Source organism: Rattus norvegicus, chromosome 14, assembly GCF_036323735.1.
Source record: "Rattus norvegicus strain BN/NHsdMcwi chromosome 14, GRCr8, whole genome shotgun sequence".
Lineage (NCBI taxonomy): Eukaryota > Metazoa > Chordata > Mammalia > Rodentia > Muridae > Rattus > Rattus norvegicus.
In genome coordinates this window covers 43,541,277-43,565,118 of record NC_086032.1, presented here as the reverse complement: position 1 = coordinate 43,565,118, position 23,842 = coordinate 43,541,277, and the positions used below count along the sequence as shown (strand labels likewise).

Below are 23,842 nucleotides of genomic sequence, written 5' to 3'. Positions count from 1 at the left end.
AGTTTCTGGGTCTCTGGGGTGTTCCAGCCTCCGGCTATAAAGCTTTGGGTAACTCCTTTGATACTGTAACTTTGATAAGGTAACTACCTTATCTTAGGTGTGTGCATCCAGAAGTGGAAATACATAATCAAGACATCCTTCACAATGCTAGGGCAACATAGCAACCTCCGATTGTTTGATAACATAAAACATTAATGGCTCAGGCTGAAAATATGAGATCCCATAGATGCAGACTCAGATTTCAAAGCAACAGAAACAGAAGCCTTCTGAATCTTATTGGCAGCATCTCTTGACTTCCTTGGGGTTGGCCCAGAGTATGGGAGGCTTTGTTTCCTTTCTCCCTGGTGTCATGTAGACTGTTATCTGATGCTCCTCCGATGTGTGCAGTGTGCCACCTTCCACTCACCCGACGTCTTCGTATCTCAAGTCAGCTGCTTATTAAACAGCCAGAGTCTTTCTCCAAGTGCTCTGTGCTAAGAATAGACACTGAATGCAGAAGCAAGTGTGAAGGCAGAGGGGGCGTGTGTGTGTGTGTGTGTGTGTGTGTGTGTGTGTGTGTGTGTGTGCTTAAAAGTTGAACAAGACGGGGGTGAAAGAGGAAGTGTGAAAACCAACAAGTGGTGTGGGGTTTATGTGGCTCTGATACATTGTTCATTCTCTTCCACAGTGGGCAGCACAGTGCTGAGCTGCACGGTGTCTCCTGGGCCGCCATCACCTCCCATAATCGGTAAGTGCCGATGAAGGCATACTCAGCAGGCCAGCCATGGGCACTCACAGCGACACACCTCAATCTGTAAACATTCATGCATAGTGTGGCCATGAGCTTGCTCTCAGAGAACATGAGAATAGAAACTAAAGTGGGTTGTTCTTGTCTGTTAGACAGTCATCAGGAAACGTTATATCCAACACAGAGCTGGTGCAGTCTTTAAATCACAAAACAACAATTAATCAGTAGGCTCACAACCGTTACTGTTTTTATCAGTGTATAAGAAGCATAGTGAGATGTCAGACTGCTTAGCATGACACAAGAAAACAAACACAAACGCCTCCTGTTCAGCCCCTCATTCTTGTAAGGTGACGGAATAAATAAATTTAAAGCCTTCTGAAATGTCATGAAACTTGTGGTATAACACTGTATAATAGAAGGAAGTTTCTGTCTGTCTGTGTTGCAATGCTCAGAGAGAAACATTTTTCCTATCCAACAGAGTGGCTATTTCTCAATGGTTTATAGGCCAGGGGTATTTTTCATTCATTCATTTATAAAATATTTATGAGTTGCTAGAGTAGACATTCTCCACCAGTCAGAGAGACAGGCAAGTAAACCCACATTCACAGCCAGTACATACCACAACAGAGAGAAAGGCACCACGGGCACTATGGGAGCATGTAGGAATAACACAGCACGCTTGGAAAGGTCCGGATAAAGATCACCAGGGCAGGAGTTGTCTTTAGGCCCAGCAAATATCAGAAAAGAAGGTAGGGTGTGTGTGTGTGTGTGTGTGTGTGTGTGTGTGTGTGTGTGTGTGTGTGTGTGGTGTGGTGTGTATGTGCATGCCCCTGCAGTTTTAAAGGCCTGACTATGGGAAAGATAGTGTAGTATAGACAAAGCAAACAGTTCAGAGTGGGCACAGTGCTGGCTTGGCAATCAGCAGCTCGTTAGACCGTGAGGGACCTTAAACTGTGCTAAGGTGAATCATGAAATCAACAGTCAACAGGGTCGGGTAGTCCCACCTCCAAGTCAGAAAGTGTGCTCATAGAAGAGATCTACTTACAGATGGCAGAATGGAAATAGGCTTGGAAAAGAATGCACATTCCTTCCCACGTCCTCAGCACTGTGTGCAGTAGCTGTGAGGTAAGTGTTCTGTAAGGGTCTGTAAGGAGGGGAAGAGTATCTCCCTTCCACTTGTAAAGAGTGAGTCTTCCCACTTCACGCTCTGCATCATGGGCATGAGGTCAAATCATGATGTTCTGTGATTTGACAGGGACTGTACCTTATCTGCTGGCAACATGGTCTAAAGAACAAGGGGGGCCTTAGCTTCTCCTGCGCTAGGGGCAGGCTCCATGACTCTCAGACGAAAGGCAGGAACATGTTCTTACCAGGTTATCTCAGTTACTTTTCCGTTGCTGTTATGAGACACCATGAGAGAGGCAACTTGTAGAAGGAAGAGTTTATTTTGTCTTACGTTACAGAGGGAGAGGTCATAAAGACAGAGCAAGCATGGTGGCAGGCACCTTCAATAACTGGCAGAGTGCAAAACTGAAATGGGGTGGGGCTTTAAGCTCCCAAAGGCTGCCCCTAGTGACTTCCTCCAGCAAGGCTGACCAGGAATGCCATAGGCAGACCATGCTGCCCTCAATTTCAGACATTCACCCATATCTGCCTTCCAAGCTCTGGGGTCACAGCTGTGTGCCATCACAGACAGCTTTTTAATTCATTAACTGATTACTTATTTGTGTGGCCATGTGTGCCACAGTGTACCTGTGGCAGCCAGAGAGCAGCCTGAAGTAGTCAGTCCTCCCCATTACCATGGGCTCTGAAGAACAAACTTGGACCATGAGGCCTTCTTGGAAAGCACCCTTGCTTCCTGAGCTGTCTTGCTGGTCCAGCTGTAGCATTTTTTCCTCCTAGGTTTGAGACCTTGGTAGAATGTGTGTCTTAACATCTCTGTATGTCCATGGGCCTGCTTTGACTAGAAAAAATAATCTCTCTCTCTCTGAGACTGCTTTTGAGGTTTTCATTTGGAGTATTGTTTTTTGTTTTTTGGTTTTTTTTTTAGCATCAACAGTTAACCTCAATTTTATAATTTATCATCGATCAAAATGTTCTGAGCACCTACAAAGGACACTGTATTAGCATCATCTGTCAGTTATCAGCAATAAGATTCTACGTTCAACTATTCTACTTCTAATCATTCTTATATGGTCTTGTCTCAGGGCCAAATACCTTGGCTTTATTGATCTTTCGCAACTTGTCGGTTCTGTGGGATGGCATTCTTTTCATTGCTCCTTTCTTCTCACAATCACTGCACGTCTCAATTTTACAGTTTTAACTCCGTATTGTTCTTTGGGGTTATTACAAGAAAGACTAGAAAAATATGGCAATCAAGTCAGATCCAACAGTCTTATTACCTGGGCAGGTCATAAGATCTTGTCATAGAAATGGAACTGTATGTAACTGCTTCTCCAAACACTGATGCTCAGTGTTACTAGAGTAAGAAGTCAACACCAGCCTTTTCCGTTTTAGAATTAAACAGTAAAATCGGGCTACGTTTCAGACTTCATTAATATGCCATCTAAGTCATACAGCTCAAAAAGATCAGTTATATGAAAGTCTTCAACAGTTACAAAAGGGGATATAAGCTATCTCTCCAATGTGGAATCGTTCATCTACTAAAAATATACATGTTACGCACCTTCTCTTTCATGCACATAGTAAAAATAGACAATTAGATGTAGCAGTGATCTAAATAAGCAATATTCTATCTCACAAGGCTTACATTCAAATGAGGGTAGGGAGCCAGAGATGGCAGGTGCTGAGTGCTTAGTGCTGAAAAGTGAGGCACTAGGCAAGGACTGAAGGTTTCCATAGGTGACAAGGAAGAAGGAACCAGCTGTGTGAAAGGCAAACAGCAGGCCACATAAGGGACCCTTGGTGTGGAGACACACAGAGAAAAGTAGTCCAGTGTCAGGGACAGCTAAAAGAGCAAGTGAGAGTACCCTAGGCTAGCGTTACTGATCACGATTGCCAAGGATATTTTGATGGCTTTTGCTGGAGTGGAACAAATAATTAGAAAATCAGAATCAGCTAGTAAATCTAATACAAAAGACTCCAGCATAGAACACGTGGCATGTTTAGTTAGTAGAAAGGAAAAGAAAGGGTGTGTGAGAGCGCCTGTTTTAAATCGGGGCCCACTTTCTTTTGTTGTATCTGATTCTCTGTTAAAGCTCACAACCCTAACACTGACTGAAAACTCGAACCAAGCCTTAAAGTAGTTCCAAATTCCACAATCTCTGGCTGTGGGTTTATACACCGCATTCTGTAGTTAAAGACAGCGCTACTGGAGTTTTGTGTGTAGGTGTCACTGCATGGGGAGTGTCTTTTCCACTGCCTCAGATAAAAACTCTCTTGTACTTTGTGAACTGAGCCAACACCATAGTTTTCTTGATGTATCTATTTCCTTATTGTAACAGCATTAAGTGACTCTATCCTTTTCTCTTGGAATCGTTAGTGCTTCGTAGTTTTACATTGTTGCTTTTTCTAGCCATTTTCCCAGTTCACAAAGCATCCTTAAATAGATCTCCCAACCACCTCAAGCTCCTACACAACTAGGTTATATTATCCCAGTATTAGTCTTTAGGACAACTGCTTCCCACTGGGTTTTTATTATGAAGACATACTGAAGACCTCGTGGGCAAATGCTATTTTGGGGCAATATCCACAGTTAACCACTACAGAAGAGGGACGGCCATGTCAGAGTCACAAGCACCAAGTACACACACATACACCACATGTATTCAGTATGAATACATGAATTACTTTAGGAACTAAGTACAACTAGGCACTTCATCCACATATGACTAACTCATGGAAGAAAAAACGGGAGCCCCCTCCTTCCTTCTTTCTACCCAGGGATCATAGCTGCTTCTTATGGATGAGGTTAACAAAGTGTCACAGATTAGTGCTTGATGCACAGGTATTGAATAGATTATTGCTTTTTTTCAGCCCGGAGCATGGAGGAGTTACATGTTTTATACCGGAGTAAATTATATCCCACCATTGTAAAACAACCGCGGAGTCTTCACATCATAACTTCAATGGTACAAATCCACTTCTCAGCACACTTATCAGACTTCTGCAAGAAGAAAGGTTTCCGGCGCTGATCAAGGCAGACTTTTGCAGATTTTCCCCTGTAAGCTGAGACATAAAGGCCATCTCTCTCTGGTCGCCTTCCGGTCCTGCAGAGGGAACTCTCCCTCACTTCCCATCCCCAAGAATTCCCCTGCTCCCAGTTTCTAGGGGCTGGCACATTCTGAGCTCCATTGAGTACGCTCTGCCCGCCCTCCCTCATCGGAGCACCGCCCAGTATGAAGATGTACCTGGTGCCCTGGCTCTCCCAACCCGGACCTGTACCCTTTTAAAAGAACGGAATTCTCGGTCTTTTGGGCCCTGCTGCGAGGGGGCGGAGCTTAGCACCCTGGGCGGAGCGGGCGGGACTCAGTGGTGGGCAGGGTCTGCTGTCGTGGGGCGGGGCGGCCGCGCCGGGACTAACCGTGTGTCCGACCCCCACTCAGTGTCGCGCGCGTGCCCGCCCGCCCCCTCAGGGGCTGCGGGACAAGTTTGACTCCTGGCCTGGCGTCGCCTGACGGAGAGGAGTGGCTCGGCCCGGGAGGGCCGCTGCGCGGGGCGACACTGTGGGGAAGGGGCTGGGGGCGCGCGCGGGGCCGAGCATCCCTCCGCTGTGCGTGCCCGCCCGCGCCCCGCGCAGCCTCCCCTCCCGCCGCCCCGCGCCACGGTGACCCCGGGCCTCCCTCCTGACCCTCCTCGGTAAGTGCGACTTCCTCCTCGGCGCGGTGAGCTAAGGCCAGCTCCCTACACACTCGCGACCCTTCGGGGTCCGAGGACGAGCTGGCCTGGGTGACCTGCCCACCGTAGCAGCCGGCCCGGGTTGGGGACTCTCGAGCTGCAACCGGGACTCGAACCCGGTTTTCCCCTCATCCCCCTATCTCCCGGAACGCCGCCCCGCCGCCCCGCCGGCCTGGAGTTGCTCAAAGTTCTCCACGCGGCGCTGATGGCCCGGCGGTTGGAGCGAGTGCTGCTCTCCAAAATTGTTCCCAAGAATAAAACACGCTGAAAACTATTTCTGATCCCCTACAACATGCACACCTTGTTAAAGTTGTTAAGTAATAGCCTTATCCTCAAAAGTGGAGAATAAGATTGTAGTTTCCTGGGTTTGGTTTTGCCTGTTCACAACTTTGGCATTTAGACAGCTGCTTCAGTGCGTGTTCCACAATTCAAAACTGCTGGGAGAACTTGGCTGTCAGAGAATATGTATTGTTGCCATTATAATTATCTCATCTGATTTTTGAGACTTTCACTAAAAGGGATATACGAAGTGTATACCCACGCCCCTTCCACCACCATGAAAGGGCAATTTCCTCTGCATGGTTCAGGAATTATGCGCTGGCAGATGCCCCCCACCCCAACTTTGTTTTGAAAGTGGAACTGCTATACTATGTGTCTGGCGGTTTTACCGATGCACCATAAATGTTAATTCGCCTTCCTGTTAGGAAGCAGTTTAATAAATCTTCCTGTTAATAAACAGTTTAATAAGGCTTTTTATTATTAATTAGATCGCTGTTGGGGGGGCTCACAACTTTTTTTCCCTCTGATAATCAGTATTTATGGGTTTGACTACCGTAATGAATGTTTATGTTCAGTATGGGGATTTATGTGAAACTCGTTTAGGTAAAGGTGAATACACTAATATTTTTGTGACAAGGAGAGAGAAATAGAAATTGTAGGGGAAAAAAAAGACAAACATATATACTCACAGAGAGTTTGTATATCCAGATATTGGAAGCAGTTTTGTGTCGATGTGTACAATATAGTAAAACAAAGTAGAAGAGAATACTGAAGTTGAGGAGAAAGCCAGGTTGGGAAGGAATAGAAAGGTCCTGTGCTACACGTGAGTCTTAGTTTGGGTTTTGAACTTCCTTGGGAGTCAGGAAAGGAATACAGTAAGCTACAGCATGTTTATAATTCCACAATTAAAAAAAAAGTCAGTTCTGCATACACAAGGCATTTTCTACTAAACTGAGAGAAACAGTTTTTTATGGGACCTAAGAAAAGGAAGAGAGATGGTGTAGCAACTGACATTTTTAAAAGATCCCATCAGAAAATTGTAAATTTTGCACACACATGAACCCAAAACATGTTTTTAACATAGGGCATGTTGAAATTAGGATATGTTCTGTGAATTCATGGTTGAGATTATCTGAACTCATATTTCCCAAGCCACACTCAGTGGCGGAGGCCTTACTTGTCTGCTCCGTACAAGGTCCTCTTTGTCCCAGCTCCAGGACAAGGGGAGATGGAAAAAGTTTCTAAGCTCAGATGAACTCAAGGTATCTGGAGTAGATAGATGCTTCTTACCCAGAACTTCTTGAAACTCTGGAGTAGATAGATGCTTCTTACCCAGAACTTCTTGAAACTCTGGAGTAGATAGATGCTTCTTTACCCAGAACTTCTTGAAACTCTGGAGTAGATAGATCCTTTTTACCCAGAACTTCTTGAAACTTTTTTACCATAGTGCTGTAAAATGGATTGGTTGAAGAATGCATGTTGTGACCTATTCCAAATTTAATAAAGCAGTTCTTCATGGATATTTTCTTACAGCTTGAGAACCAATAAGAACTGGAGAGCAAAATGTTTGAAGTTAGTGAATTTGGTAAGGACCAAAATGAAGCTAATCCAGAAGTCAGGGTTTTAATACAGTGCATATCAAAGGAAAAGGCTCATCTCATACTCCCTAGATCTTCAGCAAGTTGCTTCTTGGACTACATGGCCTACAGGACTTTTCATTTGTGCTTTAGTATGTTTACTGTTTGAGAACTAGAATTAGGTTTGGGCAAGTAGGAATCCTCGAGGAATTACTTTCAATTATTAGTGAATATAAATGTGTGATTTGCATGCTATCTTATCACAAACATTATTTATACTATTAGTTTGCTGTAAAACCCTACATTTTGTAGCAAATAAAGATCTCAGAAATCATGCCACATAGTAGAAAGAGTGAAAAGGCTAGGTGTGGTGGTCCAAGCCTTTAATCCTAGCATTCTGGAGACAGAGGATTCCAGATTTCTATGAGTTAGAGGCTGACCTGGCCTAAACAGCAAATTCCAGGCCATCCAAGACTACATAGTGAGATTTGAGACCCTGTCTCAAAACAACAATTAAAAGGAGAGAAAGACAGAGAAGATCTGGAACAAAACAAAACAAACAAACAAAAACCCAAAAAGCTTACTAATGTTTGGGGACAATTTCTAGCAAGTTTATGAGTCCTTTGGATCTATATCCTAGTTTGTAAGACTAGTGTGGCTATAGCAAACGTTCATTCATGGGATAAATGCTGAGAATTTACTGAGTACTGGTAGTAAAACAGCCTTAAGGCTTCAAACGAGGACAGGCAGCAAGAGTTTGGATTTGCAAGAATCACATCTTATGCAGATATTCTTGGATCCTGGGTTTCAGAAGTCAGGCAGTGAGAGCTGAGAGGATGAGGGATTGGTTTGAAAATTTATCTGGAGCTGACATATGGAAGTGCAAAGGTAATGGGGGGGGCACAGGCATACAGAATGTTACCTTCTGAAAATAGCCAACGCTATTTATTCTCTTCACCTTGTTTGTGAAAAAGATGTTTGCTGAGTATCAAACAGAATAGGATAGGCTGCGGTCATGGAAGAGTCGCACATTGCTGTGGCTTAAGTCAGCAAAGGTTTATTTCTGTCATACTGTATGTCTGATGAGGGTCAGCATGAGGGCTCTGCTTCAGGTGGTCACTTGACCCCCTGGCGGTTAGAGACTGCATCTCAGTGCATTCTTCCACAGTTAGAAGGGAAGAAAGGATGTGCTGATAGTAGCACTACATAGCTCCCCAAGGCTTCCATTGGATGTGGCCATACAACTCATCTAGCTATATCTAACTGCAGAGAAGGAGAGAAAAGCTGCTTTACCATGTGTGAGGAGGAAGAGAACTGGCACAGTCTGTAAACAGTCTCAGCGATCACTATGCTAAGCAGGCTTCATACCCCTAAGAGTTAACACGAGATCTGAATGAGCTGTACCATCCTGGTTTTCAGTCTTCTATTTAAAAAATGAAAAACAGGGGGTTGGGGATTTAGCTCAGTGGTAGAGCGCTTGCCTAGCAACCGGAAGGCCCTGGGTTCGGTCCCCAGCTCCGAAAAAAAGAAAAAAAAATGAAAAACAGCATCTCTCTGTCTCTCTCTGTCTCTGTCTCTCTCTGCCTCTCTGTCTCTGTCTCTCTGTGTCTCTATCTCTGTCTCTCTGTCTGTCTGTCTCTCTCTCTGTGTGTGTATGTGTGTGTGTGTATTTAGACAGAATTATGGTAATGAGAATTATAAAGAACATCTTAATTCAAAATGAAACGCTATTGAAAAACCCCACAATTAGATGTACTATTTTGATCAAGTGAGTTTCATTCTGAATTGTATGTCCATTCAATAAACATTTGTTAAATGTGTATAAGGCACTGTTAGGTCTTCTGAAAATAAAATAGTAAATGGGAGTTTATAATGCCAAGAGAAAATAGCTGTAATTTGAGTTCTCTCCTTTTTAAGGCAGCATTACCAAACTTTAGAATATAACACACACACACACACACACACACACACACACACACACACACACACACTATATTTTTTATTCCTCCCTGTTTTTCTCTTAAGGTTTATTTCCTAACAAGTTAAATAAAATTACTTAAACTATTTTAAGCAACCAGAGCATTTTGTTAGCAATAATGTAGCTTTGTGTCAATGTCGGAGACCAGAAACCCAGTTGGGCCTTGAGGCTCTTGGCATCACTAATAGTAAAGAGGAAGTAGGGCTGTTTTCTCTGTGTGATTTCTTTCCAGTCTCTCTCTGCATGTACATTTCATTGCTCTGTTCCTCTATTGACTAGCCTTTTTCTGTTTTGCTCTTACAAGGGTGCTTTAATTTAAGAGTTCATGGATTTCTCCAAGCCTAGCATTTTGTAATGCAACATGGAGGTTAGCCTCCTCAGTGGTCCTTGACCTGTGGTCACCACCCTTTGGGGGTGGAATGAACCTTTCTCAGGAGTCACCTAAGACCATCTGCATATTATATATTTACATTATGGTTAATTACAGTAGCAAAATCACAGTTTTGAAGTAGCAGGGAAAAGAACGTTAGGATTGGGGTCGCTGAAACATGAGGAACTATATTAAAGGGTCACAGCATTAAGAAGGTTGAGAACCACCTAAGGCTTAAGTGATCTCACTGTCAGAATTTGGAAAGAAGGAGTTGATCTAAAAATACAACAAAGTAACCGGCAACTTTGTAGAAAAGAAGGAGGCAGTGCTAGTATCGTGCTGAGGAGCCTAAGGTTTAAGAAATCTGAGATGCCACTTAAAAAAAAAATCTGTATGATTAACATCAGCTTGCACGTTGTACTGGGACAGATTGGTTATGATAACCAGGATGAGAAGGGAATCTTGGAGTTGACTTGTAGCTAACGTATGCACTCTCCAAACACGGGCAAACACCTTTTTAAAAAAGTCCTTTCATTCATTTCTTCCTCCTCTCCCAAGGTGGCTGAATTGTCCGCCTCTTACTTTCATGTCCTTCAATCCTTTTGCGAGACTCCCTGGCTTCTTCACCTCAAAGCTATTACTGCAGAAAGAAAGAAGCCCTTTCCATGCTAGTTCAGCAATTTCCTAACAAGCAAACCACTCTCCAAGACATTTTAGATTTTAACATCCTGTTGTTATAGTTCTTCACTGGCTTGGTTTTTATTCCCAGCAACCTTGCATTCTCTATTAGCACTGGGAGCTCATCTTCTCTAGTCCCAGTCAAAAGGTGTCCATAGCTGCACTTCAGTAGGCAGCTAAGGGGTGGCTGTATGTGATATCTGGAAGAGGGGATTACCAGAAAAACATGAGGGAGGTGAATAAAAGCTGTGTTTGTTGTAAGAACTGGGTGTCTTGTAATCCCAGCACTTAGATTGCAGAGGCTCAAGGATCAAAGGAAGTTTGACTGAGCCAGCCTGAGCTAAGTAGCAAGTTCCAGATCATCCAGGGTTCACAGTGAGACCTCATCTATACAAACAGGTTAACTAGCTATGTATGACAGGTTAAGACTCCTCCGGGGTTAAAGGAATGACTTGGGTTCAGATTGCAGAAGATCTAGAGTCTCTGAAAATGCAGGATGGGTGTGGGTTCATCCAAACAGTAAGATTCGGGAAACTGCCAGAGGCCTCTTTGTTCAGAAGACAAAGTCATACAGTGACCACAGCTTATCAACAGGGCTGTGTCGGCATTCCTGATTGGCGGAAGTAATCTTCACAGAAGTCCACACAAGCAGCTGTGTAATATCTGAGTAATATCTTAAAAGATGCTCAACTAGGTGGGCACAGAAGCCACTAGCTTTAAAAATCCATGTCCCTCAACACATGAAGTCTCTTACAGCTCCATAAACGTAGCTTCCAGGGCCTTGGAAAGGATATGAATTATCATAAGAGCCCCCAAAGCTAGTGTTTCTTTATATGAGTCCAAATACAAACTGGTAACCTGGGAAGTCATCTTTACTATGAGTAATGTTGCCTTGAATGTAGATGACATACCTAATTCTACAGCTTGCCATCGCTGGGCCGCAGAGCTAAGAGAGTTAACTTTCAATGCAGGATAGTTTAAAGCATTTTTGACAGTGTTGTGCACAAATACACTGTATTGCGATTACATTCACTAGCTAGTCAAGTTACTTTTTGTCACCCCCATACCCCATTGAAGGTTGAGAAGACCACCCTGAAGGGACTTTCAGTTTTTTGAGACAGTGTTTCTCTGTGTAGCCCTGGCTGTCCTAGAACTCAAACTCTGTAGACCAGGCTGCCCTTAAACCCAGGGATCCACCTGTCTCTGTCTCCCAAGTACTGGGATTAAAGGCATGTGCCACCAGCACCCGGCTGAAGGGCCTCTTAAGAACATTGAGTTTAGACTAAGATAAATTTGTCACTGAGATTCTAGTTACTGCTGATGTCCACTGATCTGCCATTTCATTCACTACCTTGTTCCATTGTGCTTTTTGTAAGAACTATAAAACAGCTTTTTGGTGGTTTTTAAAACTATTCCTCTAAGTTGCATGTTAGGGCAAGCCAGGGAGTTGTTGAATGGCATGGGCTTAGTTAACGTTTATAGTACTGAACACATTTCTGACTATGAACAGTTGAAAACTAGTCTCTCTCTCTGTCTCTCTCTCTGTCTCTCTCTCTCTCTCTCTGTCTCTCTCTCTCTCTCCTCCTCCTCCTCCTCCTCCTTCTTCCTCTCTCTCTCTCTCTCTCTCTCTCTCTCTCTCTCTCTCTCTCTCTCTCTCTCTCTCCTTTAAAAAATATTGGACTAAGACCAGGCGAGGCAGCACAGGCCTTTAGTCCCAGCACTCAGGGGGCAGAAGCAGGCGGATCTTGGTGAATTCAAGACCAGCCTGGTCTACGAAGGACACTCCAGGACAGCCGGGGCTACACAGAGAAACCCTGTCTTTAAAAAAAGTAGAGAACTGAGGCTCAAACCCAGGGCTTCATGCTTTCTAGGTGAAGGCTCTGTCACTTTATCCCTATTCTCACATTCATGTTCTAATTCACTCACACTCCCCCACTCTCACCACAGTCGTCTCCCCTCTGTTGCTTAAATTGTTCTGTATTCCCATGTCCTAACCAACTGTATGCTGTTCTAACATAAGCACTTGGAAAACCTGATCGATCCTGCATCAGATCCAGTTGGTGTGTGATTTCTCCGATATGTGTTCAGAGACCACAGATAACTTTGGTTGTGTTTGTACCTAAAGAGTACTGATTGATTACCTCTGTTTACCTCCATTACTATAAAGCTTCAAGGGAAGGGAAACACTTCTGGGTTTGGTTCAGGTCTGTAAAAGACAAAATCACAGTTACTCACGCTGTTGTTTTCTATGATGTATAATACATTTGGGTGTCACAGCACCTTTGCCAAATCATAGATCAGGCAAAAAAGTTAGTTAGCCATGGTTTCCCTCCATCTATGTGGCTCTCAGTTTCCATCCTTGTGCCCTGCAAATATGAATGTGCACAAACTAAGAGAAGTGTGTGGCAAGGAAACCCATTCCATTCACCCGCTGTCCGGACAAAGGACTCTTGATTTCTTTTCCAAATGCTGAAAATTGAACCCAGGACCTCGTGTGTGCTAAGCATGTGCTCTTAGCTACACCTCCAGCCCTAAAAGACTATTTTTCATTTGCTAGATTGCTTACCTCAATGTGTGGCTCTGACTGCCTGGAATTCACTCTGTAGACCTCTCTGGCCTCAAATTCACAGAGATCTGCCTGCCTCTGCCTCTGCCTCTGCCTCTGCCTCTGCCCCCACCCCTGCCCCCTTCCCCCTCCCCCTCTCCCCTCCCCCTCCCTTTAGCCCCTGCTCCCTCCCCCCTGCATGCTGGGATTAAAGGAGTGTACCACCTTGTTTGTTCTCTAAAATAGGATCTCACTCTCTAGTCCTGGCTGATCTGAAATTCATTAGGTAACATAGCATAGACCGACCTGGAACTCATGTCAGTCCTCCTGCCTCAGCCTCTCAACTGCTGGGGTTACAGGCACAGGTCGCCATATATGGCTTAAAAGGATATTTTCAAAACCAAATATTTTGTTATAATCAAGCAGTTATTATAGTATCAGCTGTGATTTATTTTTCCTAGACGAGTTTGAAGGGAGTGGGGGACGTAACAGCCAGTGTTATAAAGTGTGCCTTGTTTTCCCACCAGACTTTAGTACAGATGATAATAGAGACTAGTCTGATGTATGGGTCGACACTTTGTTTCATAGGCAAACGCCAAAGACTGGAAGGAAGCCAGTAACAGAAATGGAGACACTTGTGTTTGGGCATTAGCGCCATTTCCTGTTTAATTGCAACTGTGAGGATTTTCACAGTGTTTTTGTCTAAGAAGTGATACATTCTTCAAGCATTCATTCATTGTCTTGCTTGCCGAGAGTTTAATCTGATCACACTGGCAAACAATTTTGGTTCAGTTTACTGTCCTCTGCTGCACACAAAGCTTGTAGAAGCCAGCTATACTCTGAATCTGCTCCGTCTTTGGTATAGTAGTGTACTGAGAACCTCACTTCCTTTTAAAACCATGGACATATTACGGGAATGTGTTTTCATTTTAATCCCAGGTGTGGGAAATGGGAGTGCTTCAGATTGTCCACGGCAGCTGACTGTGGTTTGCCTCGTGCTCTAGCAGGGATGTGGTTTTGTCAGCTGCAGATAGTTTCTGTGATTGTGCAAGGTTCGGAACTCTGGGGATTTTTCAGGGGGTATATAAATGCTAGGCCCCCGAGAGGCTGGCTGCTGTGGGTTGGTGGTGGTGGTTTGGTTGCTGTTGGTCGTGGTCATGCACAAAGAAGAAACAACAAGAAGAAATTAGATGTGCCGAAGGATGGAGACCAAACTTGCCCCAAGGAACTCATAATCAGCAGGGAGGGGTCTAATGATAGCACTGCCCCTCTCCCCTCTAGCTGTTTTTTCTCTCCTTTCTAGTGTTAGAGGATTGAAAGGAGGTGAAGGGGGTGGAAAGGACTGGAAGAGAGAAGAACCCAGAAAGTAGCCAAAGACTGATTACATAGTAGGATTTAAAACTACCTGACCATAAAGTAGTTGTGAACAGCAAATGCCACTATTTTGAAAGCAAGTGGTAGCATAATCCACTTGAAATACAAAATAATGGAACCCTTTACTCACCAGAACCCCATCAGCCTCACTGAGCTTCTGCATCTGTCAGGTGGGGAGGGGTTGCCTGTTCTTCAGGTGTTACGACAGGTAAATGTCTTTCTCACACACATACACTCTTAGGAAATAGGCACTTAGGAGATAGTCCTAGTCACAACTAAGAAACAAGGCGATGAGTTGCCCAAAGTGACTGGTGTAGCTATCGACCCAGGCTCCATCTTCCATTAAGTGATAATGTCAGAAAGTAACAACGGAACTCTCAGCCGGATCCTTCTGAACTGACTCATGCTGTAGCCTAATGTCATCTAGGAAATGTATGTATGGATCCTGAGGGCCCATGGGTCACCCAGGTCTCGGTGGCTGTTCCTTTCCTTAGCCATGCAGGTGGGTACACACTAAAGCTGAAAGTTGATTGTGTTCGTTCACAAGCTTAGAGTAATGGCAAAGTTAGAGTAATGGTGAAATCAGTAAACATCTAAATTAATGGCTGTAAAGAAAATTCCATAAAAATTAGGTTGAGTGCTTTGAAATGTTTCAGTATAAATGAGCTATTTGAAGTTTGCTGTCAAATTTAATGACGGCTGGATAATTATATATGATGAAGAGAAAAGTCATCAAAGCTTCAAGTTGTCCCTGTCAAAGATCATGAACCAGCTGCCTGGTCAAAAGAATAAGGGGGTCAGACAAGAATACAAATCGACTACATTACTAAGAGCATTGTTTCCATTAAGGAAGCATCAAGTTTAATTTATCATCTGACATGAGATTTTTTTCATAATGACCAGGTTATTCATATTCTTTGAGAAATGCTTTTAAGTTCTCCGTTTTACAAACCATAAGTAAAAACCATACATAATAGATCATATACGGCTTATGCAATAACACACTCAGTAGGAGATGAATTTTGAATACAGGCACTAGTTCTATACAAAGACTAGTGAATGAGTGTGCATTTACACATTTGAATTAAGACGATGTCGTTAATGGTGCATAAATGCAGCTTTATGGTTTCTGACTTTGAAAGCATTAGCTATCATCTTCATTTGGTAAGTGAGCTTGCACTCTAAGGGCTTCAGGTTGACGAGGAATATACCAGTGACCTCTGCATCTGTCTTAGCTGATTCCTGAATGCCTTGAGTGTCTTTATCCTACTGTTTTGCAATTTTTTTGAGATGTATTTATTTTTATGTGTATGGGTGTTTTGCCTGCATACATATATGTGCACCACACTGGAAGTCTGATGCCTAACGAGACCGAGGCCAAAAGAACGTTGGTCACTGGAACTGGAGTTACAGACAGAGTAGTGAGCCACTGTGAATTGAACCCAGGTCCTCCAGAAGAGCACTGAACCACTGAGCCATTTCTCCATCCCTCGTTTTGCAACTTTTAAATTAAATATCAGTTCCTGAATTATAGATGCTTTGAAAGCTATAATCCTTTCTGTCACCATCATAGAGAAAAGTATTAAATAAGCAATTTTGATAATTGAGCAACTACTATGGGATGGGATATGACAGCATCATATGGCATGAGGACATAATTTAGTTTTAAGGCTAAAGTTTATTTCACATCCATTTCCACCCTAGCCTTATATGTGTTACAGCGTTTTTATTTAGGTAAATCCCTTTATGAGATGGTTCTTTCCATGAAGCCACACTTCAGTTTTCAGTCTGTCTCAGGTCTCTGAACTGCTGGGGTTTTGATGTGCTGTGCAGCTTACAAAGTCAAATCCCTTAGCTTGTCACAGCTAAACTAAAATTTCACATTTACTTTTAATTTGTATTTACTGATTAAATGAGAACTATCCCCCAATTATTTTTTAACAGGGTGATTTATTGCTGTAATATCAATCTTAATTTGGGGCTTCAAAGTGTAGCATTCAGCCAGGTGTCTGGACACACGCCTGTAATTCTAATTCCAGCACCGGGGAGGAAGATGGAGGAAGATGGAGGGCAGCTGTGAGTTTAAGGCCTCCTTAGGCCACACAGAATATTGAAGGGCAGTTTAAAGTTTGTGGTGAGGCGTTTTCTCAAAAAACAAGGGCTGGGGATGCAGACCATTAGCAGAAGACTTGCGCAGTATGTGCAAGGGCCCTAGGTTCAATCCCAACACTGCAGCAAAACAGAAAGTACATATCAAGTTTTTATTTCTTAAATCAATTTATCTTTACAGATCTACCAGGTCCTACACTAGATCCCTGTTATACGTAACCATTAGGTGGTCGTATTAGTTACTAGTCTTTACTGTGATAGAATACCTTGACATAACTTTTTGGGCTTATGGTTCCAGAGGGATAGGGGTTTATCATGACAGGGAGGTGTGGTGCCATGGGGCAGGCAGGAATAGAAAGCTGAGAACTCACAGCCTGGACCACAAGGCAGGAAGCAGAGGAAGTGAACTGGAAGTGATGCAGGCTCTAGTCCAGGGACGCACTTCCTCCAGCAAGACTGCTCCATGTAGACATCCCCAAGCAGTTCCTCCATCTGGGGACCAAGTGCTCAAACAACCACCATGTTCCACTCCCCAGTGTGCAGCTGTTGACCTAGCAAATGCCTTCTTTCTTGGTCCCTGTCCATAAGGACCACTAGAAGCAATTTTGCTTTCAGCTGGCAAGGCCAGCAGTACACCTGTACCATTGTACCTCAAGGATATATTAATTCTCCACCTCTGTGTCCTAGCTTAATTCGAAGAGATCTTGATGGTTTGTCTCTTCCACAGAAGTATCACACTGGTGTACGACATAATTGATGACATTATTCTGGTTGAACCAAGTGAACAGGAGGTAGCAACCATGTTAGACATGTGCATCCGTGCCTTCGAGGGTGGGAAAGAAACCCAACCAAAATCCAGGGGCTTCCGCCTCTGTCAAGTTTCTAGAAGGCCAGTGCTGTGAGGTATGCAGAGATGTGAAAGAGAAGTCGTTGCACTTGACCCCTCGCACCACTAAGAAAGAAGCAGTGTTTAGGGGGCCTCTTTGGAGTCTGGAGGCAGCACATACCAAGTGCCTCAGAAAGCTCCTAGCCTTGTGTGGGGACTGGAGCAGGAGAAGGCTCTTCAGCAGTCCCAGGCTGATGTGAAGACTGCTCTACCACGTGGATCATATGATCCAAGAGACCTACCAGCACCTGACATGTCAGAGGCAGCTAGGGATCAGAGTCACTGGCAGCCCATACAGGTGAATCATAGCAGAGACCCTTGGGATTTTGGAGCAAGGCTTTAGCACCATCTGCTAAAGGGGACCATTTGGGGGTCAGCTCTTAGCCAGCTATTGAGCCTCGTGGAAACAGTATTTGACAATGAGACCTTAGCTGCCCACCTGTGCTAGGTGTTATCTGACCCACCAAGCCATAAAGTAGGGTGTACACAGCAACAACCCATTATCAAATTATATATACGATACATACATACTATACATGATAGGGCCAAGGTGGGTCCTGGGGGCACCAGCAAGCTACAGGAAGAAGTTTCCTAAATACCTCTTCTACTCCTGGTACAATGCCTCTACTCCCAAGCATGCATCTATGGCCTCATGGGACATGCCCTATGGTGATTAACTAAGGAAAAGAAGACTAGGGCCTGGCTGGTTCTGTACCGTATGCAGGCACCAAGCAGAAGTGGACAGCTACAGCGTTATAACCCCTTTCTAGAACAACCCTGAAAGTTACTGGTGGGAAATCTTCACAGTGGGCAGAAGGAGAAGTGGCCAGATGTGCGATTGTTCACCAATTCATGGGACTGTGGCCAGTGTGTTAGATGGTCAAGGACTTGGAACGAACATGATTGTGAAATTGGTGAGAAAAGAAAGACATTTGGGGAAGAAGTATCTGAATAGTTTCCACCGCCTGCCCCTGAAATAGGCAAAGGAAATGAAGTCTCTCATGTAAATGTTCATCAAAAAGTGGCTTCAGCAGAGAAGCTCGTAGTCCAGTAAATAACAGAAATAGCCTGTTCTGTGGACAGTCAGCCTCTTCCTCATTGCCCAGTGTGCCGTGAACAAGGTGGCTGTGATTGCAGAAGTATAGGCTATACATGTGCTCAACAACATGGACTTCTGCTCCAGTGCTGACGTGGCTGTAGCGGCTGTTGAGTGCCTGATAGGCCAGCAGCAGAGACCAACACAGAGCCCCTATGTCACCATCCCCCTGCAGGATTATCACATTGAACAACTTCTTTTGTGGAGAGGGCAATGTTTAGTCCTCCCTGGAATCGATCCTTATTCTGGCTGTGGATTTGCCTTTCCTGCATGTGATGCCTCTGCCAAGACCACCATCCGTAGACTTCGAGAATGCTTAATCTGCTATCCTAGCATTTCACATGATGGCCGTCACTTCACAGCCAGAGAAGTGTGACTGGAGGCCCGTGCTCATGGAATCCCCTGGTCTTGCCATGTTCCCTTCCACCCTAAAAAAGTTGCCTTGGTAGAATTGCACAATGGCCTTTAAAGAATCATTCACAGGGGCCATTAGGCGGCAGCAACCTGGCACACTGGAGCATGGTTCTCCAAAGACGGTATATGTTTTGAATCAGTACGTGATACATGGTAGTTTTCCTCATAGCCAGGATTCACAGACTCAGGAACCAAGGCGTGGGAATGGCGGCGAGTCCACTCACGATCATTCTGGACCACTAGGGAAAATTTTGTTTCCTGTTCCAGTGACCTTAACTTCTGCTGGCCCAGAGGTTGTGGTTCCAGACAGGAAGTAAAGAGTAAGAAGTAGAGGAAGATATTTATAAATACCAGCTAAGGCCAGCAGAAACGAGCTATAACTAACATGAGAATAGTTGTCGTATTTTTTGTTAAAAACACATTTGTGCATATATGCACATATATTAAGCCAATATTTGTGTTTGTTTTCCTCTATTTCTTTATCATATAATGTAACATCAATCAAGAAAATATCAATTCAATGTTGTAAATCAATATTATCATATTTAAGAGGGTTTTGTTGTTGTCATGAGTCAGGGCCTCACTGTGTAGTCCTGGCTGTCCTGGAACTCTCACTGTAGACCAGGTTGGACTGAAACTCACACTGTCTCACTGTCTGTTTCCTGACTGTTGGAATTGAAGGTGTGTCACTATGTTTGGCTGCCATATTTAAGTTTTGAGAGACTAAAAGACTGCATTCCTCAAGGGATGTTGCTACCTATTCTATAACACACAATGCTTTTTGCAGTTATTCATGTAATAGTCATATCATGTTAGGCAAAATTATGACCCAGTTATTGTTCTCACTTGGAAATTTATCATGGTATAAGATATGATTGTGTGTCAACTTTGGCAAGTGGTAGACTTCTGGTGACTAATCTTGGTTGTCAACTTGCCTATACATGGAATCAACGAAAACCCAAGCTCCTGGACACAGCTGTGAAAGATTTTCTTGATCGGATTCTCTGAAGCCAGAGACCAGCCCTAAGTCTATGCAGCGCCTTTTTGGAGGCAGCCTAGCTCAAAGGACAGAGGAGAAAGTAAGCTTGCTTTGGGGGTATTTACCCTCACTTTTGCAGGCAAGTCTCCCTATCCTTTTCTGGTAACCCTTCACTGATACAGAGCCTGTTTCTGGATTCCAACATAGACTGAAGACCAGCAGCTCTCCAGGACTCCAGCACCAGATCGAGACTGCTGAGACCTCCAACCTTGCAGACTGAATAAATCCCAGGTTCTGAGCCTCTCCCGATCACCTTCTGCAAGCCATTCTGATGAATCCCCCTTAATATGTGTATATATTCATCCTGTCAGTTCTGATTCTTTAGAGAACCCTGCCTGACACAGTGGCTGCCTTTATAATTCAAATAAGCAACACTTGGTCCTTCCAAACCTGCCTCCCGGTTTCCTCATCTTTGACATCCTTTTCCCCAACCACACAGGCCTGAAAATATGACTTTGACTTCCTCTTGACTGGCCACAGACATCCTATAATGCTATATTTTTAATATTCATCTCCCTTTCAAGTCTTGTTGTTGGCTTCTGTTGTGCTTCTCGTGTTGTCATGATCTGTTGTCTCTGTTCACAGCATCTTCCCTCCGAAACCTTTACTTTCGCCATTCTTGAGAGCATCTTGAGGTCTGTCTCTAAGTCGTCATCTTAGGATCCTAGTCCTTACCTAACTGCAGGACCCATTCCTTGATTCGTGGGTATTCAGTAAGCCGTTCATGTGAGGCCACCTTCCACTTGGTTTTTCCCATTTATTTATTTATTTACTTACTTACTTACTTATTCACTCTACGTCTCAATTGCGGCCTCCCCCCTCCATCTCCCCTCCCCTTTACCTCTGAGAAGGGAGCGCCCCCCCACCCCATATCAACCCATCCCTGGCACCTCAAGTCACTGCAGGACTAGGCACATCCTCTCCCACTGAGGTCAGACAAGGGAGCCACAGGCAGGCAGCAGAGTCAGGGACAGCCTCCGCTCCAGTTGCTGGGGAACCTGCATGAAAACTGAGCTACGCATCTGCTGCAGATGCGTGGGGAGCCTAGGCCCACCATGCTCTTTGGTTGATGGTTCCGTCTCCGGGAGCCCCCAAGGGTCCAGGTCAGTTGACTATGTTGGTCTTGAGATTTTTATGATAATGATTTATTGTGTAAGCTAGTGACTTAAATGATTGGTGACTTAAATGATTGGCTGAAACCAGAGCTGAAAACAAGACAATAAAGACGAGAAAAAAACACACAAACTCCATTCCACATCTCAGGCCTGGGCACAGGAAACTCCAGAGGCAGAGCTTCAAAAGCCACGCCTCAGAGTGTGGTCACCTGTACTCTATTTTAATAACAAGTTCTTGCTTTTTATTGTAATACTGAATAGAGACGTAAATTCACAGCCCAGCATTTGAGTAGATTTGAAGCAGATGTTACAGACAGGTTCTTAATTACTTTTTGAAAAATGTATTCATAATAGGCACATTATCTGTTTTAAACAACGTTCCAACTTCTGTATCTCAAGTTTAACTTGAAGGAAAGCACGGCTGTTGAGATAAAAAGAGATGCAAAGTTTAATCAGTTTGATGAAAGTGTAAGACCTCAGGAAGGAAATAGGAAGACATGTTTATATGTCACACTGTGACTTTCCTCTCAAGCTGAAACAGTCTTTAAATGGTTTTGTCGTCAAAGGTAAGTGTTTCTCTCGTATTCTTAAGATACTTGGTTGTCAGCTTATCTTACAGTTGAAATACGCAGTGTAGATGCGTGCTTCTGCTGTCGCTATGATTGCTGGGTTCCTTCACTGTACATCTGTTTATTGGCCTGATTGCTCGACAAGTGTTTGGGCCACAGTGATGAATCCAGACAAAAAGTTCTACTGGGAGTTCCCTTCGTGTGGTTCTAGACAATAAACAAAGAGTGGTGAGTGCCTTGGAAAAAATAGGAAGGTTGGGGGATGGAAGTTATAAGGGGTTGAGATTACATACATACATTAATTAATGAAGCCCATTCTGACCATTTAACAACTAGGTGTATAGAGGAAAGTCCTTGTGATTGAACCCAGTGCCTTCTATGTGCCCAGCCAGTACCCTGCTCCTGAGCCTTTCTACCAGCCTGGCGAGTGCGTCTTTCCAGACCTGGGTGTTTGGTTGAAACAGTCTTATGTTATGGAGTAAAAGCCAATGGATCCAAAACAAAAGTATTATCCATGGAAATGCTTGCCAGCTGTGTGTGGTGGTGCATACCTTTAATCCCAGCAATCAGAGGGACATGGAGCTCAGGAGTCCAGCCTGGTCTACATATTGAGTTCCTAGCCAGCGAGGGCTGCATAGTGAGACCCTGTCTCAAAAATGAACCAACAAACAAATGCTGATTTTCATGGCCTAGTAACATTAGTGCTCAGCCTATCGTAAAGGGACTATGAGAGATTTAATAGCTTTCACAAAGAGAGGAGATAAACTAAGACGATAAAAATACAGAGGAAGAGGACTTAAACATCCATTTTGATATCTGAAAAATGAATCAAAATGAAAAGTCATTCACAGTCACTCATAATCAAATGTAATATAAACTCTACATACCCAACCAAAACAAAACAAAACAAAACTGAAAGTAAAAAGACTGATGGGCGGGAGATGTGGCTCAGGGCTTGTGTGTGTGCACTGCTCTTTAGAGAACCCGAGTTCAGTTCCCAGTATCCGTGTCAGACATCTTACAATCACCTGGAACTCCAGCGACAGAGAATTTGACACCCTCCCCTGTTCTCTGCAGGCACTGCATACACATACATAGTCACACAATTAAAAACAAAATAAATCTAAAAAAAAAAAAAATGAAGACTGACATTGCCCGTCAGAGCAGAGCACATGTATTCTCCATAAAGTAGCAGCCCTCAAACACCCACATAACTGTGACGATATCCAGGAGGGTACATAGCATCAGTACTGACAAAGTTTAAAACAGTAACAACTCAATGGTCTCGTCACCAACACGTGTGCACACACATATACATGTGTATGTGTGTGTATGTGTTATGTAATGTGTATATATATAATGTGTATATATATATATGTGTGTGTGTGTGTGAGTGTATCATATAGTCATTCATATATTCATCAAGTGATTCAGATAACCAATTGTTTTTGGTGGTGAAATTGAACCTTCACATTTGCTATACTTCCAGCCCAGTCTGTGAATTAAAATTTAACACAATAACAAGCAAAGGAATACATTTGAGAAAAGGAGCCTATCAAGGAGCATGGTTCCCTTTGGGAAGGAACGTAAACTGCTTGTCCTTATCCCTGAACCTTAGCGAAAATTACATGGTTGGTTCCTAACGTGAGGATGCATTGGGCTTCCCACTTGTTATTCTGCCATGCCTCTGAAGGTACTAAAGCTAGCTGCTGCCCACCTGGAAATAGACTAGGAAAAATCTAAAATGAGAACAATACGTTCTGAAAATGTATAATATGTAGCAAGCTTCTACTGGATGGTAAAACAAAGACAAAGGGCCTAGGAAAGAAATAGATGTAGCTCAAGGCCAGTGGTCATCTAGAGCTAAAAGAACTACAGTCTCCTTGCCAGTGTCAGGCCTGGGGAGGGAGATGGGAGGAGTGCAGTTCTTTTCTTTTGAAATGTGGATTTGAGGAAAGTTAAACTACTCAAATTGGAAGTGTGTGTGCCGCAGTTCTCCTGGGAACTAGTTACATAAACATAAAGGCCTCCCAGGACACTCACTTCAGTGTTGCTCTTAGTAGCAAACAAAAACTTGAAAACAACGCCAAGTCTGTTATTTGCAAGATGGGTGTTTTTGGTTTGGTTTGGTTTGGTTTGGTTTGGTTTGGTTTGGTTTGGTTTGAGACACAATCTAACAGTATAGAGAAGGCTGGCTTGGAAGTTGAGATTCAACCCAATCTGGCCTCA

General features: G+C 43.8%; 1 protein-coding gene and 1 pseudogene across 2 annotated transcripts in view; both read left to right on the top strand.

Moving 5' to 3' along the window:
• The window catches only part of Klhl5 (kelch-like family member 5), a 67,919-nt gene that overhangs the window by 715 nt on the left and 43,362 nt on the right, over positions 1 to 23,842 (top strand). The window contains exons 2-3 of the mRNA XM_006250959.5: positions 668 to 727; positions 4,724 to 5,545. The gene's annotated coding sequence lies outside the window, so the exon portion shown is untranslated. The remainder of the gene's footprint in view (positions 1 to 667; positions 728 to 4,723; positions 5,546 to 23,842) is intronic.
• LOC102556650 (uncharacterized) lies at positions 5,552 to 22,752 on the top strand (annotated as a pseudogene). The gene has a single exon (XR_595793.4). The product of XR_595793.4 is annotated as an uncharacterized LOC102556650 (transcript).